Consider the following 12,791-nt stretch of genomic DNA (forward strand, 5'->3'; position numbering starts at 1 on the left):
ATGTCTGTGATGGAAAGTTCTGGAATCTGCGGGGAACCACAAACTTCTATTCACCCAGCATCCCCCAAAGTCTCCTGATAAAAATGGCATCTTACTTGTGGGGTTATGTCTAGGGCCCGCAACAGGAAATGGCCAAAAAAGCACCATGGATACATCACATTTTCCAGTGAAAACTGACTTTTTTCGCAATGTGCCTAGTTGTGGATTTTGGACCTTAGCTCTGTCAGCCCCTAAAGAAACATAACAAAACCACATATTTTTGAAAATAAGACATCCAGGGGAATCCAGGATGGGGTGACTTGCATGGCTTTCACCAAGTTCTGTTACCCAGAATCACTTGCAAACCTCAAACTTTGTAAAAAAGAAATACATTATCCTCACATTTCTGCAATCAAAATGTTTGGAATCTGCGGGGAGCCACAAAATTCCGGCCACCCAGCATTCCTTCAAGTCTCTCGATAACAATGGTACATTCCTTGTGTGGGTAGGCCCAGAACCCACGACAGGAAACACCCCAAACGCAACATGGACAAATCAAATTTTTCTGGTGAAAACTGACCCTTTTTTTTGCAAAGTGACAATCTGTGGATTTTGGACCCTAACTCTGCCGGCACCTAAGGAAACCTGGCAAACCTATACATTGTTGCAAACTAGACATCTAGGGGAATCCAGGATGACGTGACTTACCAGGTTCTGTTACCCAGAATCCCTTGCACACTTCAAACTTTGTCAAAAACCGCAAATTCTACTCTCATTTCTGCGATGGAAATTCTGGAATCTGTGGGGAGCCACAAACTTTCACCCACCCTGCATTCCCCAAAGTCTCTCAATAAAAATGATACCTCACTTGTGGGGCTAGGACTAGTTCCCGTAACAGGAAATGGCCCAAAATGTACTGTGGAGACTTCAAAATTATCGATTACAAACAGACTTTTTTTGTGAGCGAGTCATCTGCGTTTGTGATCCCAGACTTGGGGGCTACCTAGGGCAATGTACCAATCCCAGACGTTTTAAAAAAACAGACACCCGTAGGAGTACAGGGAGGTGTGACTTGCGTGGATCCCCCAACATTTTCCTACCCAGAATCTCCTGCAAACCTCAAATATAGATGGAAAAAAATCAAATTTTTCTCACATTTCTGTGTGCGAAAGTTGTAGAATCACTGGGTTGGCACAAATTTCCTACCATCCAGCATGTCCCCAGGTCTCTCGATAAAAAGGGTACCTTATATGTGTGGGTGGGCCAAGCACATGTGGTATGGACGGGCCCACATTGCATATTGTGGAGACATCAAAATTATCACTCTCAAAATGAGCTGGTTTTGCAAGGGGGGCACATGCCTTTTTGGTCCTCGGATTGGCGGCCCTCATGGGGAATCTACCAAACCCAAACATTTCTGAAACCTAGACACCCAGGAGAGTCTAGGGTGGTGTGACTTGCATGAATTCCCCCAAAGTTCTAAAACCCAGAATCCTCTACCAACCTCAAATTTATCTGAACAAATCAAATTTTTCACACATTTCTTTGTGGGAAAGTAATGGGATCACCGAGCTGACACAAATATCCTATCCCCAGCATTCCCCCAGGTCTCCCGATAAAAAAGGCACCTCACTTGTGTGGATGGGCCAAGTACTCGCTGCAGGGAAGGGCACAAAACATATATTGCAGAGACATCAACATTTTCTATCACAAAACGAGCTGGTTTTGAAATAGGGGCACTTGCGTTTTTTTATCCTGGCCTCGGCGGCCATCTAGGGAAGCCTACCAAACCCACACATTTCTGAAAACTAGATACTCAGGAGAGTCCCGGAAGTTGTGATTTGCTAAAAATCAAATGTTTCTCACATGTCTGTGTGGAAATGTTGTGGGATCACCAAACTGACACACATTTCCTACCACCCAGTGCTACCCCAGTTCTCCCAATAAAAAGTGTACCTCACTTGTGTGGGAAGGACTCAAAACGTATAGTGAAGAAATAAAAATTATCTATCACAAAACTAACTGGTTTTGCATGGGGACTATAGGAAGCTGACTGTATATACTATACCAAAGTGAGGTATTGTGTGCACAGAGTCCAGTGGAAACCAAAAGGGTAGGCAGAGGTAAAGTAGATAATACCTCACTCTCTATTTGTGGTAGTGTGTCAAGCAGTAAGGCTTTATCAGAGGATAGTGTTAAGCATTTGTTGTACACACTCAGTCAGCAAATGAATTCACACATTCGAAGACTGAACTTCAGACCAGTTGTTTTTGTATAAAAATATTCTTTTAATTATTTTATTTTCTAGAACCAAGCAAGCCTGGCACAGGTAAGTGATAAATACTTTGCAGGAAATATACAGTTGTAACACCGTTTGGATTGTATTTGGATATGCACTTTGTTTTGATTCACAGTACAAACACTGAGAAATGCAATGCTTTGGAAATACAGTACATATACTTCGAATGGGCTTTTTAGCAAAATGACCAGTACAATTACTTTAAGATTACTTTTCTTACACAGTATAGTATAACTGGAACTACATGGGGACATTTCCTGTTAGCAGGTAAGTAAAAGTTTTTTGGGTATTTAGTACAGTTGTAAAAGATTTTTATAGATTTTCCAACGCCACACTTAGAATGTTTTCATAGAAAAACAGTCAATGTTATCCTATGGAGGAAAATAGTGTTATCGGTTCAAAGGTTAGTACTTTGTTGTGGGAGTTGGTATTCTGGGGTTAGACTCAGGGGTCCCCCAGGGTCAAGGATGCACTCTTGTTACACCCGCCGCGGCACTACGGCGGCTGGGTACACAGTGCTGTTTTGGCACCGGAAGCCCAGTAGCTTTTAATAGTGAGTCTCCTGTTTGCAAAAATAGTGCAGGCTCGGGGACGAAGGTCTTCTGGGTGCGACCACCACTTGGAGAGGTAAGTTGAGATCTTGGGGGTTGGTTAGGCACCATCGGTTGAGCCACCCAAGGCTGTGGGGCACCATATACTCTAATGGCATCACTGCACTTACAATGTCTAAACTGGACTTAGACACTCTAGGGGTACAGGGCTCATGCACCTGTACCCTCACCACTGGTATAGGGTACCCAGCTAAAGGGGTGACTGATCTATTGTAGTGTAGTTCCTATTTTCCCAATAGGCTCTGCGCATTGGAATAATATATCCTATAGATTTGACGTAGGACTGAGGTCGACTAGGTCTCTATCAAATATATTAAACTTATTTGTGAGTGCCAGCTAGCTCAGAGGTCACTAGAAACTTTGTTGAATAAACAAGAAGGGATTAGTTTCTGACAACCGCATAAACATGACAACTTTGTTTCCCCAATAATACACGTATCTTCAGAGTCGTGGAAACAATAGATAGATATTTTTCTCAGTCAATCGTGCTTACTTCGTTTCATCAGAGGTACAGAGAAAATAGAGAGACGGGCATTTTCAATAAAAGGATTTATTGAACAGTCTTCTTTCTCAAGCAAGGAAAGTGAACTGCTACAATCGTAATACTGGCTGTAAAGTATAATGTGTACAGTAAGAAGAGTATTATTAAATAATACTGTAAAAGCATGGAATGGTTTCGAAGCTATAAAATACATATATAAATAACAAAAGCTAAAAGCACTCAATTGGTGCTTCTAAAATACGCCTAACCCACTGTACCTAACCTAAGTCTAGTATGAGGGAAGAAGTAAGTGAGGTGTAGCATAGGCTTGGTTTTTCTTTGCCAAGAATCTATCCAATATTTCTCTTAGGGTCTAATCAGCTCAGTACCTTGGTTTTAGAATAAAGGAGGTCTGGTATCTCGGTCTCGGAACTCGATTTCCCAACACCCCGCGAGGGGAGCTTGGAAACACCGGAGATGGATTCTCAGCGAGAGAAAGGACAGCTTCTCGATCAGTGCGTCAGCTTAAGGGTTGGCTTCCTTTGGCATTTACTGTAGCGAGCTGAGTCGGGCAAGTAGATAGTCGAGCTGTTCCGAACCACCATGTGCTTGCCAGGGCAAGTGTAGGCATATTTATACCTTGAAGGTGCCTAGTTTGACGTAAAGTCGGGCATAATAACATCAGAAAAGAACCCCAAGGGAATGGTAGTTCTTTGAAAACTCCATGAGTTCTTGGACAAATCAATATTCAAGCAGGGGATGTCCCTGACTGCTTAAGCCGATTTTTCCAAGAAATCGGTGTGGCTTTTTGGAACGGGTGAAAGAAGCCATGCCTGTGTTTGGACTGCATGGGCTATGTCTAAATATTGGTATGATTTCTATGCCTATATTAGGGCAGTGTGAATTATACCTATATAAGGGCATAAATCAGGAAAATTTCACTCGGGTCCCAACACGCTTTACAACAACCACTCCACTTTATTATGTTCGACATTACAAAATTTTAAGCATCTAAAACATATCTAAAGCATGATGTGTAAAAACCCCAACCAAAATACATCAAATGCATTCAAAATGGTTGTACACGAAAAAAATGAGCATTTGTGCTGTACGCATTTTAAAAGCAATATTTTAATTCTAAGCATATAGTATGATATTGGAAATGCTATCTGAATGAATCATGAAAGTATATTTATGAAATGGCTCTTAAATATAGAAGAATAAGGTCGAGACCATTCCATGGCAGAATATATAAATTGTTTTTGTTGTGAACAAGGTCAAATATTGTCTCTCGGTAGTATTCAAATATTTCTTGTTCTCTATGAATAGTTCTACTTTAAGCAGATTACTTTGTGCCAAAAAAAGTTCAATTTAGAAAAAAAGTCAAATCGTAGAAAAAATAGAGTTCTAAAGTTGGAAGTTTTGTTTTGAAAAAGTGAAGGTCGAATACAGAGTCCATAGAACGCTGTGTGCTAACTTCAAAAGTCAGTCTCATTGTTTGGCGAAAACATCAAATCTTTTAAGCTGGTAAAGAATTCATCTACCACAGTAGGTGAAAGTTGGACCTCTTCGTTAAGTAGACCGATTGCTCAAAAATGTGAAGCATAGCCGTCAGTGTCAGCTGCATTAGCAATGTTCAATGGAGCTGGTATCTGTGTCAACACATACATGGATACTACTGGTCTATTAGCATGTGGCTAGAAATGGAAATACAGACGTGCAACATACGTCAACAGAAGTTGAAGTGTTGTTTCGAAGAAAGAAAGAAAGAAAACCCTTCAGCCCACCCAATGCCGGAGCAACATCATCTGGGATTTTTGGGTGCTACCAGCACCATCATATTACTCTTCATGGCTTCTCATCACTGGTGGATCTAGAACTAGGTTTTCTCTCACAATAACACAAGTGAGATACCTAGTAGATACCAGTTTGTCACAAAAAAAGGGACCTTGTAAGAAGTCCCTTAAATCAACGCCATCTTTTAGTAAAGATAAGTGTTGTTTTACCTCTGTTAGTGTGGACTTTTGTAGCCACTTAAGGCACAGTTTTTCTACACTGTATAAAGTTACTATCCTTGGATGTTGTCTCTGGACATATCTTGGATCTGGCCTAGTGAATGAGAACCCTTGTGTCTTATTCAGGAATCTATCTTGACAGTTGTTTGTGTCTGTGGGCCAGATTAACCATTTCTTCCAATCAGGATCAGTTCTGTTTTTAAGTAAAATTGTTTTTACGTCCACCCCTCCCTCTGTAGTGTTCTTACTATCAGGTGTAGGTGTTGGTATGGACGGTTTGTTTAAGTCTTTTATCTTGGCCAGGCCAAGTCAGGATGTCTGTTGCACAGTGTTGTTCAAAACATTATTTGTTCAGGGATGATGCAGGCTCTAAATATAGCTTTTAGTCCCTGCACCTGCAAATCTTTTGTACCCCGTCAGTTTTTGTCTCAATGTTGTCTTTCCAAAAGTCAAAACCTAATGTGGACAGCTGAGCATAAAAGGCCCCAGAATAAATGTTCTTAGTATTAGTCAACATACTTTTCATTCCTGTCTTATTAACATTTTTAAAGTAAAATGTTTCTGGATTTGAGACAGTAAAACCTGAGAGGTATGGACATTTTTCATAAAATGCTTTTGAGCTACCTTTTGATGGCTTTGGACAATGTTCCCATTGATTGAAAGTATAAATATTTCTAGGGTTTTCAGGAAACCTTGAATTGGTGTGGAATCTTCAACAGCTCTGCTGGACCAAAGATGTCATAATCAGTTCTGTCCCAAGCTATACCACCAGGTATTGGAATGGCTTTGATGTTCACTGATGTCAAGTCTCTTTGTTCACGATGAGATGATTTGTGTGGCTTGAGGAGTAAGTTGATGTTCCTACTTGTTGTATCCATTTTATATATCTTCCATTTATCAGCATTCCCAAACTCAATACAAGAATTAGCCAAAGAAGGAGAAAAAGTATGCTTAGCTCAATCCAAAGTTCAACCCATGGTGAAACCAGATAAGTCTTTTCCAGGTGATGAAAAAGTTCGGTTGCTTGTTCTTTAAAAGTTCTTTTAGTTGGCGTTGTTTCAGGTTCACTGGGACCCTCGGAAAACGTATCAAAGTTATTTAAATGGCCAGAGGCAGTTCTGTCAATGGTAGGTATTGCATCAGATTATTTGAAATCACTGGAGCTACTGGATCCTTTGTCATATTCGTATAGTCAGATTCTACATCATTGTAGACAGGAGTGTCTTGGCGAACCGTTATTTGGGATTCAAGAGGCACAAGTTCCATGGCTTTATTCACTCAATCAAAAAGAACTTTATTTCGGCAATTACTGCCATAAAAGCACAATAGTATAACATTGAGAATGCGACATTATAAAATGACATACTAAAAGTAGGAGAAAGTGAGAAGTAGGAACAAATAATACTTTGTACATTTAAATCCCAGGTCACAAGTAGATACAATAAGAAGAAAATCTCAGTCCTTCAAATTATTAAATCGTAAAATACATTAAGCATAGGCGGATATGTTGATTGTAGGCAATTTTTAGCAGCATATGGGAGGAGTCATCATATGGTACAATTCATTTAAAAATATAAATAAACTAAAAAAACTAATTTAAAAAGTAAGCATCCGTTAATAACATTTAAAATCTAGGAAAACAATGTTTAATTAGGGCAGCACCATTTCAAGTCTCAACCCTAACTTATCACTAAACATCCGCGTTTGCACCACATTGCAAAAAGAAATGTTGTTATAGCAGCAACAAAAACGGGGTGTGTATCATACTTTATTAGCCTGAAAACCTCTAATTTCTAATTCCTACAAAGTTGGAGAACCCATTTAGATCTACCAGCCTTATATGCAGGACAAAAAAAAAGATCGCATGGGTCTCTGTCTCTTCTGTCTCATTACACCCTGGACATAATAGTTTGTTAGCACCCACCCAGTTGTTAGGTAATACATAAAGGAGAAGCGTCCCGTGTCGGAATTGAAGAAACAATTTCTTAGCTACGAGAGGTTGAATGTGGTCCAAGGCCGGCTCCAATTTATAAAGCGATTTAACATCTAACAACCTAGAGGTTAAACTAAATGTCTCAGTCGCCTTGCTGATACACATCAATCGGTGTTCTTTAAGAGCAGAAGTTAGTGACTGTTTAGAGGTAACAAGACATGATTCCTCAGGTGAAGACTACAAGTCACTCCTTCCTATTTGACGGAAAGCATCCCGAATGTAGGATAGCCAAGGGATTTTCCCTGCCCCCAGGATGTGCATGACTGATTTTAATTCCTCTCTATAGTTAACCTGCTCTGGGGTGCTCCATAGTCGTCGCCAGTAGAGTAGGGGACAGCTAACGCTCCTTTGCGCCATTACCTTACCTCGCATTGCCAGGAATCGGGATCCGGGTCATGACAGGAGCCCAGAGACGCCATCCCAGCCGTGAGGGAAACGGCGCGGCGTGTTTGCGTGCTGGTGGGGCAGTTAAGGACCACAAGTCCCAGAAGTCCCTGCGAGATGCAGCGGAAGTGGTGCTGCTGGAGGGCACCTGAGGCCCTCATAACCGGCCCGGCCCTCTCGCAGCGCGGGACAGCTAACGCTCCATTACCTTACCTAGCAGTCCCAGGAATCGGGAGCCCGGTCACGACAGGAGCCCAGAGATGCCATCCCAGACGTGAGGGGAACGGCGCGGTGTGTTTGCATGCTGGTGGGGCAGCTAAGGAACCCAAATCCCAGAAGTCCCTGCGAGGCGCAGAGGAAGTGACGCTGCTGGAGGGCACCTGAGGCCCTCATAACCAGCCCGGTGCTCCCGCAGCGAGGGACAGCTAATGCTCCATTGCGCCATTACTTAATCTCGCATTGCCAGGAATTGGGAGCTCGGTCACGACAGGAGCCCAGAAACGCCATCCCAGCCATGAGGGGAATGGCGCGGCGTGTTTGCGTGCTGGTGGGGCAGCTAAGGACCACAAGTCCCAGAAGTCCCTGCAAGGTGCAGGTGAAGTGACGCTGCTGGAGGGTGCCTGAGGCCCTCATAACTGACCTGGCCCTCCCATAGCGCAGGACAGCTAACGCTCCATTGCGCCATTACCTTACCTCGCATTGCCAGGAATCGGGAGCCCGGTCACGACAGGAGCCCATAGATGCCATCCCAGCCGTGAGGGGAACGGCGTGGCGTGTTTGCGTGATGGTGGGCAGCTAAAGACCAAATGTCCCAGAAGTCCCTGTGAGGCGCAGGGGAAGTGATGCTGCTGGAGGGCGCCTGAGGCCCCCATAACCCGCCCGGCCCTCCCGCAGTGCGGGACAGCTAACGCTCCATTGCGCCATTACCTTAACACGCATTGCCAGGAATCTGGAGCCCGGTCATGACAGGAGCCAGAGACGCCATCCCAGCCGTGAGGGGAACGGCGAGGCGTATTTGCGTGCTGGTGGGGCAGCTAAGGACTACAAGTCCCAGAAGTCCCTGCGAGGCGCAGGGGAAGTGAGGCTGCTGGAGGGCGCCTGAGGCCCTCATAACCGGCCTGGCCCTCCCACAGTGCGAGACGCGCGCGGGCATGCCTGGGCGATGCCCGGGCAAAGCCTGGGCCAAGGGCGGCCCATCGCGCCCATCAAAGCCAGGCGGAGGATAGGCTGGGCCAGCCCCTTGACATTGACATCTTGGCTCCCCCTGTGAAGTGGGTAGTGACTATTAATTGTTCTGGTGGCTTATTCATATTGAACCTTGTGTCCTTTTTTCTGTTGCACAAACTGTCAGTTACTTGAGGTCATGAGTAAAGGCAGTGATAAGGGGGCAGGGGCTCACAGGTAGTGGGAACCTTAGATGCATTCCTAATAAGAGCAGAATCGGTACTGTGCCAGGAGATTGATTTAACCCTAAGGCGCCTTTCACTGGACCATAGTCGTTCTTCTATTGGTGTCTCCGCAACTGGCTCATTGTTGTTGTTAGAGCCAGCTGGATCTGTCGACAATAGAGATGGCCAGGTGGATATACTGCTCCTCCAGGGACCAATTAATGTCTTTATCAGAGCCGTCCGAGGTTGACTCTCATAAAGAGGGGGACAAATCCCCTATCCACTCTTCCCCCCCAAAATATGGACTCGCCAGCAAGGTTTGAATAAAGCTACCAGCGGGGAGCACTTGGTTAGTGTAACCTCAACAAAAAGGAAAGCGGGCAGTATTCCGGCCACCTCACAGCAGGCCAGTAAAGTGTCGAAAAATGGGGGTGGCACACGGGGAAAGAAGGGGTGTGCGCGTGAGGCTGCTAGTTCAAGTGCCCTTAGTTTGTTGGACACTACCACTCAGGTACGGTCTGAGCAGGTGTCCTGTCATTTGGAAAATCGAATTGTATCTAAACTTGAAGAGAAGCTTTTGGAACTATTTAAACCAATTTCCTCTAAACTTTCTGAAATAGATTCCAGGTTGGAGAGAATTGAAAATCATCTACTTCCATTTGTATGTAACTCACTGATTGGAGGTTCTAGTGAATCTATTGCCCCGACTGGGATTATGGGGACCGTGTCTAATCAGACCCCTACTGTGGCCGATGTGGAGGGTATTGTAACCATCAAGGCCCCCGTGGTGAATACAGGTGGCAAGCATGTTCCGATCTCTAAAGAAAGACCAAGAGATGATCCCAGTAGTAATATAAATGAGGTCCATGGGCAGGGTGACCGTGTATGTCAGCACAGAACAGACAGGCTAAATCTTCCCCGAAGGCGACCCCATATACTGTCATCTTGACAAATGTCCCCCCCCTGCAGAGTGGGGTGGATGAACACTGGATGTCTTTGCGAAATAAGGCGGTACACCACGTAAATAATTTGACAGGTTTGGGGAGTCACTTATTTAAAGATTTCAAAATGACACGTAGGATCCCCTGGGTAGGGAACTCTGTCAAAACTAGCAGAGGGGACTGTGTGATTTTAATTTTGCCTCACCGGAGATCGTTAAATTGATCTTGGATAGGGCTGGAATTAGGCATCGTTTAGAGGATGGTATTGGTATTGTACCTTTAGGGTTTTTCTGTAGAGACTCCCTAGCAGTGATAAACGAAAGGTCAGAACGCAGGCAATTACCACAGGCCCGGGGTCCTTGTGACTTGTTTGTACCCATTCAAAATAGATTTGAGGTATTCTCAGATCTGGAAGAGATTGTTTGACTAGCAACCCCAGGAACGTCAAACATCGCTGTTCAGTTGAATGGGGTTCAAATGAAGGAAACATTAGCAGCAATTATCTCTTCCAAAGAGAGGGTGGGTCTTAATGAAATTACTGAGGGTACCAAGATTTTAAATTAGAATATTGCAGGCCTAAAAAACAAACTAGATGATGTGCAGCTGACATCATTGGGCTGCAGGAAACATGGGACACTGAGAACTTGCTATGCTTAGATGGTTATACGACTTACTTTGCCCCATGAATTGCCTCTAGTAAGGGCAGGGCGAAGGGCGGGTTAGTGACTCTGATTTCCGCAAGTATTCCAGGTACCCACACTAAATTGGACACAGGCTCACCACACTGTTTGGTAGTGCAAATTGCTTCTACCCATGTGGGCACTATTCTGATTATTAACTTTTATAATTAATTTGCTAAAGTTACTGCCACAGAACACCTTGCTAGTCTGAGTTATTTTCTTGACACATACAGAGAAGATTACACAGACCCTTACTCGGTTATTGTTTTAGGAGACTTCAATGTGCATGGCTGCCCTGAGAACTGTCATGTTATGGACAGCTTAGGTCCTCCAGATGAAGAGGCCATCCACTTTGAGCATTCCCCGCAGGGAGAATTTCTGGAGGCGCTAATGGCTGAAAATGGATTAACACATCCATGTATATCGAAAGGGGCCGTACCTACTTTTAAAAGAAATGGTACATCATCAATCATTGATTACATTTTCATCAGTTCACTGTTGGGTCCAAGGGTCTGTGGATATACAGTAATCTGGTCTACATTCAGCGACCATAAACCGGTGGTCTTGACCATGGTGGATGTGGTCAAGAAACTTGAAATATGCAATAGGAAGATAGATAAACTAGATATCCGGCCCATAGATCAGGCCCGCAGAATTAGGTTGTGTCGAGTAGTACCTGAGGATATTTATACCAACCTATTAACTAAGGTTGGAGCCGAGATGCGTATCTGCATGAATGAACATGCAGGGGAAAAGGAGGTTTTAAAAGGCCTATATCAAAATCTGGTCACAGGTCGCTGATGATCTTAAACAGCCTGGTAGGGCGCAAGATATAGCCAGGGAGGGGTGGTTCGACCATGACTGTTCATTAGCACATCAGAATATGTTGGTGGCTTTGAAACAAAATCCGGTGGATAAGTCCATCGTGCCAGCCCTAAGGAAAGCTTATAAAGTAGCCCTGGAGAATAGGAGACGAGAAATCAGAGGCGAGGCATGGGATGAGCTAACATCTATTGATGTCCTTAAAAATAGCTCTAAATTTTCGGCAGTGGTCAATAAACCTCTTTTTCAAGATTCTTGCAAAAGTCCATTAGATTGTGGTATCCAGGCACAAGTTTGGTGTTCCCATTTTAAGTCAGTATACGAAGGAGCAGATGCAGGAGGGGTGGGGTACATCTTTACCCATGCATGACTCTTATACCTTATCGGTCACTGAGTTAGAGGTGGCAGAGGCCATCAGCCAGATGACATATAATAAGGCTCCCGGACCAGATGGCGTCCCAGCTGACCTTTTTAAATCGGATGTCAAGACATGGTCAAAGGTTTTGTGTAATGTTTTTAATAAAGGTGTGCAAATCTGGATTGCCTGGTACCTGGTTTGAATCCGTAATAGTACCTATTTTTAAAAAGGGAAATAGAGGGGACTCCAGTTGTTTCCGGCCCATCTGCCTTATTGATTCCGCTGTTAAGGTGCTTGGTCGGGTGGTTTTAAGCAAACTCACAGGGTGGTTGGCAGAAACTAATACCCTCTCGGGTCTGCAATTTGGTTTTAGGAAAGGTCGGGCACAATCAATCAAAGTCTCACCTTACAACTACTAATTGTAGAGTGCACAATCGCCAAAAAGGGCACCCTATACTTAGCTTTTATGGACCTTTCCTCTGCCTTCGACCGTGTGAATAGGTCCAAATTACGGGCGGTGGTCCTTCATTTGGGCGTGGACAAAAATATTGTGTACTTCCTCGCTGACCTGCACAGGGACCTATCTGCCACAGTGAGATACAACCGCAGGGGTAACTGTACAGGCAAGATTTGTATTGTTAATGGTGTTAGGCAGGGGTGCATTTTGCCCACCCTGCTCTTCACCCTGTACATTAATGATTTAGGTTCTGTTTTATCCGAGGCATGCAAGGACATACCGAGGGTAGGCAATCAATCAATACCGGCATTGCTGTATGCGGACGATGCCGCACTTTTAGCACGCACAGCGGGAGGGCTGCAAAGCCTTTTAAACTCGTTTTC

At 44.1% G+C, this 12,791-nt stretch overlaps 1 long non-coding RNA gene across 4 annotated transcripts in view; it reads left to right on the forward strand.

The window, feature by feature from the left end:
• LOC147731584 (uncharacterized) overlaps positions 1 to 12,791 on the forward strand; it is a 793,594-nt gene that overhangs the window by 92,053 nt on the left and 688,750 nt on the right. For 2 of the 4 annotated variants that reach the window (XR_015308453.1, XR_015308454.1), the window contains one exon: positions 2,288 to 2,308. The exons of the other annotated variants lie outside the window; for them this stretch is intronic. This is a non-coding gene — a long non-coding RNA (uncharacterized LOC147731584). The remainder of the gene's footprint in view (positions 1 to 2,287; positions 2,309 to 12,791) is intronic. 4 annotated transcript variants of the gene reach the window in all.

This window comes from Lissotriton vulgaris, chromosome 2_1 (assembly GCF_964263255.1).
Source record: "Lissotriton vulgaris chromosome 2_1, aLisVul1.2, whole genome shotgun sequence".
NCBI classification, from domain to species: domain Eukaryota; kingdom Metazoa; phylum Chordata; class Amphibia; order Caudata; family Salamandridae; genus Lissotriton; species Lissotriton vulgaris.